We start from the raw sequence: 7029 nt of genomic DNA, 5'->3' as shown, positions 1-7029 counted from the left end.
AAAAAATTATCTTTACATGTAATTGGAAAAAGAAATACTATTAAGTGTGTGTGTGTGTGTGTGTGTGTGTGTGTGTGTGTGAAACCAATACCAAACCAAAGTTAGAATCCTTGCAGCACAAATATTAGCCTATTTGAAAATCAAAATGACAAAACATGTGATAATTGAAACATTATAGAACAATGCAAATATTCTACAGAAACAAATCTTATATTGCTTTTCTTTTTGGTGTGAAATTAAGGCTATTTTATTATTTAGACAATCTCTGCTTATGTTGCTATTTTTCTATCTGATAGAATTTTCTGATAAATTTTCAAATTAATTGGTTGGTAACCTTTGTCATTCATTCAGAAGTTTCTATTTGAATATAACTGGTGTGCTAGTGTAGAAGAGAAGAAAATCAGACCTAATGTTTTCATCTAGAGATTGACTTATCGATAAATATTATTCAAAACAAAGCAACATATGTAATTATACTTTAAGCACATTTATCATTTAATTCAGCAGTCATCATTTGCCAGTAGAAAAGTAAATATTTTATATTTTAATATTTTATATTTTTTAATATTTTATATTTTAATGAGCTATTTTTGTCAATTTGTCAATTGGCTAGGTAGGTAAATAAATTTAAAAAAAAACAAACCTCTATTTCTCTCCAAGAAAGTTTGCAAAACTCTCCTATCATATTTCACCACATATTTGTGTGAGCAAGCATTCTCATTTCATTTTGGTTTTAAAGCAAAATAAAGAAACAAAACTTATGAGGAACCAGATTTAAAACTGTCTGGTTTTGAGATAAATAGTATAATTATTTTTTCAAATAAGAAATTCCAACATTGAAATTAAGTTTATATTTGATTGTTATATTATGTTAAAGATTTTCCAAGTTGTAACTTATTTCATTAAAAATATTATTTATAATTTGACACAATTTGTACAATAAGGAAATTTGATTTGAAGTCTTACATATGAAATAGTAGACAGATGAGGTCAATCAATAATCCAATAAACATTTATTAAGTATTGAGGATACAAAAAGTGTCAAAAGACAATCATTGTCCTCAAGAAGCTTAAAATCTAATAGGGAGATAACACACAAACAAATATATACAAAGCAAGCTACATACAGGACAGATAGGAAACAACAGATATAAAACTCTAGAATTAAGAGGGATTGGGAAAGGTTTTCTGGAGAAGATGGGATTTTGTTGGAACTTACAGGATATAATCTTGTTAGATTACGTCTTTGAATTCTTACAGATTGTCCAACTAAAATGTTCATAATTATTTTATAATCAGTGACATAATTCTACGTGTCAAGTTTTTATAAGTAGAATAAAATATATTTTTACAAGTAGTATTATATAATGTAAAATTTAATTTGAAGGTTTTTGGACAAGTTATCATGATAATCATTGTAAGCATTTAATAAATAAATATAAAAAGTTATGATTAATATATTAAATTATTTTAGAGGTGAACAACACATTTTAAAAAATTATTAAAAGGAATTCACAGAAAAACAAAATTGGGGAACTACTATTATAATCATTACCCTAATCTGGTCCAAGTGAATCAGGCAAAGGTTTTTTGCCCTTCTCTAGTCATCATTCTAACTAATTCAGGGAGGCATCCTTTCCTGGGTTGAGGAGAGAAGACATTAGAAAATTATTTCCAAATTGTTAACTAAAGAAAGACTGAGGAGACTCCTCTTTCAGATTAACTAAAAACTTATTTTTTGTTTTTTATCTATTGCTCTTTTAAGCACAATGTAACTCTCCTGTTTATTTCTTTTAGCTATGTATGTTTTTACTATCTGATATTATGGTTAATACCTCTGCTTTAATTGCTTTTATATATGATAAATTCTGTTATAACTTCTCATTTTCACTATTTGAATTTTTTTTTTGTTTCAAGTATGTCTTTTGTATGTAGCATATTATTGGATTCTGCTTTCTAATCTAATCTAATAGATTCTTGCCATTCTCTTCTGTTTTATGAATCCACTCTATTCACATTCAAACAATATTTTTTAATATTTCTATCCATCATCTAGCTCATATCCTTCCATCCTTTCTATAAAACAGCATGAAAGGTCTGATTAAGTGCTCTATTCAAGTGTAATAAACTCAAATCCTCTATCTAGTATTCACCTGATCTTCCTGTGAGACTATCCAAAAAAAGGAAAGCAAATGAGCTTAGCTTGATAATATGATTTGTTTTTGATAAAACCATGTTAGGTATTCAATAAACAGTCTTGTAATAATTCATTCTGGATTCCCAAGAATTCAAAGTAAAGTCCTAAATTAGCCAAAGAAGAAAAAAAAAAGGCTAAAATGAAAATTCCATTTTTTTCTTCCTGTTTTAGAAAATCAGGTCATTTGCCCCTTTACAATCCTTTAATACCTTCCTACTTCAGTTTCCTTCATTCTGTCTTTGCTGAAAAAGTGGCCCTTCTCTTTGCCAAATCCAAGCCCTGTGAATGTTTCCTTAATCCCAATCTATTCCATTTTCTCCAGCAGATTATTCCCACATAATTTCCCTTCTCATTAGTCTTCAGTCTCTTCCTAACAGTTCTTTTCCCTGTTGCCTACAAACGTCCTCATGTCTTCCCCATCCTTAAAATTGCTTTGACATTTAATTAGAGAAAAAATAGAAGATCAACAAAATAAATGAAGTCCTGATTTGTATTAGAGCATAGATCCCATCCTTTTCCTCCTTCATCCACTAGTCTTTTAAAAATATTAAGAAAGCATTTCAAAAGTATCCTAGTTACTATGCCCAAAGGACTATACAACTGTGCACACCCTTTGATCCAGCAATACTATTACAAGTTCTATAACCCAAAGAAACCAAAAAAAAAAAAAGAAAAAAAAAAAAAGGAAAAGGATCTATCTGTACAAGGGTATTTATAGCAGCTCTTTTTGTAGTGGGTAAACTCTCATTTGCTCTGACCAGCCACCCCTACCCCACCTCCTCAGTTATTGCCTGATTATTTCTTTTCTAGATGGTGTAGTGTATAGAGCGGGGACTATAGTTTTTGCTTTACTTTGTAGCCTTAACACTTAGCACAGGGTAGAGAGCATGTTGTTGTTTGGTTGTGTTCTATTCTTTGTGACCCCATTTGAGGTTTTCTTGGATACTGGAATGGTTTGCCATTTCTTTCTCTAGCTCATTTGACAGATGAGGAAACCGAGGCAAGCAGGTTTAAGTGACTTTCCAAGGTCAGGCTAGTACCTTATAAAGGCTTGTTGGCTATTTGATTATTTTACTGAATGTCAGTAATCCTTAAAATATCTCCCAGTTTTTTTAATCCATTAAAAATGCATTAGGTCTATGTCACTTCTCCTCTGGTTTTCAACTCTATTAGCCATTTGTGTTTGGTTCCTCCTTAAAGGCTTCTCTCCTTTGCAAAGAAACAAACAAAATTATAGTTGAGCAATTCCTGTCTTTTTCCTGCTCTTTCTTTGACTCTCCTCTATTTCCAAATATAGCTCAATGCTCACATACAAACACACATTACCCCCACCCACAGACATAATACATACATAATCTCCCACATATAAATTCACAAACATATATCCTCACCTCACTTCCCAATTCCCCTCCTTTCTATTGTCATTAAAGATCCTTTGTCAGCTTCAGATCATTTTGGTTGTTGATAGAGTTTTCCCCCCAGCACTCCTGCCTGACAGTATTCTTACAGGACCAAGCCACATTTTTGGATTCATTGTCTCTTACCTCTCCTTGCTTCCATTTTCTGACAATGTTCTTAATAAATGTAAACTTAGTGGTGAGTTCCCTTGGAAAATACTTTGTTCTTTTTGGAGACTCTCAAGAGAGGTAAATTTGAGATATACCCTCCACACAAAGGGTATACTTTGGAGATTTCTTGACTCTCTGTTTCATTATCCTGTCTTCTTAGTGGGAATATCACCATCTGGCACAGACTCAAGGTTAGACAACCGTTTCCCTTAAAAGCACAGGGGCTCACAAGGCTACAATTTAGTCCCTTAACACCCCTATTTTTGTAATCTTTGACTTCCTTTAATACTTAGCTCAAGTTACCTCTTACAAGACTCCTTTCATTGCCTTTCTTTCTGATAATGCGTTGCCCTCTAAAGTCACCTTGTTTTGAAAGGAAAATTCTTCATTTGGGCTTTTGCCTTTATTAGTAAGACAAATCTCAAGAAAAAGAGAAGTAAAATAATTTTATTATAATTATTTCAAGGTAGCAACACATAGATGTGGATGGACTGATCACTAAAGATCAGCAATGACTTCAAGGTGAGAACAGCTTTTATAGGTAACTTTAAGACAATTTAGATGTCTGACTCAGCAAAAGTTTGGACTTAATAAGATATTGAGAACTTAACAATTTTTAGGAAGAAGTACATACCAAAGAGCAAGTAATACAAAAAGCTGCAGACTTGGTGTCTTCTTTCCCACCAGAGTGTCTCCCAACACTGATTAATAAGCAAGGCTGAGAATAATGGGTAAGAGAGTCAACATAGCTTTCAATATTTGTATAATATATATATATGCAATATTTGTATAATATATATATATTCAATGTAACAATGAATGCCACTAAATCCAGAAAGATGTAAAACTTACCTCTTTTAATCAAAGGGCCCTCTAGATCTGGACTCAATATGTTGATTATGCTCAATCCCAAGGGGAAACTGACCTACTAGAAATCTCAGGGGAAGTCATTCAAAACTTAGGTTTTTGGCTTATGTCTAGGATATCCTAAAAGAGATTAGAAAGGTACTTACTTTACATTGTTGATCAGGGATAGGAAAGTTATTTATCTTCTTTTAAAAGTGTGCATTGACAATGACAAAATGTAATATAATGAGTCATCAATTATTATATTATATGTTAAGTCATTGTCTAAGCCTTAAGAGATTGCTGAACGGTCATTTCATTTTTACTTCAGCTCTATACTATCTGAACAACTCCACGTCTTTTATAAGTTAGGGCAGATTTTAGATTTTTATCTCCCTGTTGACTAATAGAAAAAGGATGTGTCACAACCTTGGTTATACTTTCTGTGGTTTTCTGACATTTGTGTAATATATAATGAAGAAAACTGTGCTTATGGAGAAATACGAAAGGAAAATGGTAAGCCCCATTCATATTCATTTCATTCATTATTTCATCCAGCATTCATGCCAATTGCTGGCACTGCAGCAGGAAGAGATAGTTTTCCTCCCTCTGGAGCCTGGCTTGCTTGCTGTCCATGGTTTTGTGTTGGAGTTTAATAATTCCATCAGTACAATTGGTCATCTTCTTCAAGTCAGCTGCAGGAAGCATCATTTACAGTATAATCAGAATCAACAGAGGGACCCAGACCTTGGAACCTATAAGAATCTCTCTGAGAAATGCAAATTAAGACGACTCTAAGGTATCACAACATACCTGTCAGATTGGCTAAAATGACAGGGAAGGACAATGATAAATGTTGAAGGTGAGGTGGGAAAACTGGGACACTGATACATTGTTTTTTTTTATCATCTATAATTATTATTTTCTTTTTTTCTTTTATTATAGCTTTTTATTTATAAGTTATATGCATGAGTAATTTTACAGCATTGATAATTGCCAAACCTTTTGTTCCAATTTTTCCCCTCCTTTCCCCATTCCCTCCCCCCGATGACAGGTTAACCAATACATGTTAAATATGTTAAAGTAGAAATTAAATACAATATAAGTATACAGGTCCTAAGAGTTATTTTGCTGTACAAAAAGAATCGGACTTTGAAATAGTGTATTATTAGCCTGTAAAGGAAATCAAAAATGCAGGCGGACAAAAATGTCCTGCCATATGTAATGGTTCATAGTCATCTCCCAGAATTCTTTCACTGGATATACCTGGTTCAATTCATTATTGCTCTATTGGAACTGATTTGGTTCATCTCATTGCTGGAGATGGTCACGTCCATCAGAATTGATCATCATATAGTATTGTTGTTGAAGTATAGAATGATCTCCTGGTCCTGCTCATTTCACTCAGCATCAGTTCGTGTAAGTCTCTCCAGGCCTTTCTGAAATCATCCGGCTGGTCATTTCTTACAGAACAATAATATTCCATAACATTCATATACCACAACTTATTCAGCCATTCTCCCACTGATGGGCATCCACTCAATTTCCAGTTTCTAGCCACCACAAAAATTTTTGCACATACAGGTCCCTTTCCCTTCTTTAAGATTTCTTTGGGATATAATCCCAGTAGAAACACTGCTGGATCAAAGGGTATGCACAGCTTGATAGCCCTTTGAGCATAGTTCCAAATTGCTCTCCAGAATGGCTGGATGTATTCACAATTCCACCAACAATGTGACACTGATACATACCCTTTGACCCAGCAGTGTTTCTATTGGAATTATATCCAAAGAGATCTTAAAGGAGGGAAGGGACCCACATGTGCAAAAATGTTTGTGACAGCCCTTTTTGTAGTGGCAAGAAAGCAGATCATTGTACACAACTACAAGATTAGACAATAATCAATTCTGATGCAAGTGACTCTTCTCAACAATAAGACAGTTCAGACCAGTTCCAATGATCTTGTAACTAAGAGAGCCATCTACACCCAGAGAAAGGACTGTGGGAACTGAGTGTGGATCACAACATTGCTTTTTCACTCTTTTTTTGTTATTTGTTTGCATTTTGTTTTCTTTCTCATTTTTTTCCTTTTAGATTTGATTTTTCTTGTGTAGCAAGATAATTGTATAAATATGTATGCATATATTGGACTTAACATATTTTTTTTACTACGTTTAACATATATTGGATTGCTTGCTTTCTAGGGGAGGAGATGAGAAGAAGGGAAGAAAAAGTTGGAACAAAGAGTTTTGTAAGGATCAATGTTAAAAAATCATCAATGCATATCTTTTGAAAATTAAAAAGCTTTAATAATAATAATAATAAAAAGAATGCCTCTGAATCTTAGAAACATCTATCTCAAGATCACAATTTTGTTGTCTCTGCTCAGAGAAAAAAAAATAAAGCAGGAGAGATTAA

Source organism: Sarcophilus harrisii, chromosome 2 (genome assembly GCF_902635505.1).
Source record: "Sarcophilus harrisii chromosome 2, mSarHar1.11, whole genome shotgun sequence".
NCBI classification, from domain to species: domain Eukaryota; kingdom Metazoa; phylum Chordata; class Mammalia; order Dasyuromorphia; family Dasyuridae; genus Sarcophilus; species Sarcophilus harrisii.
This window is presented reverse-complemented; position numbering follows the sequence as displayed.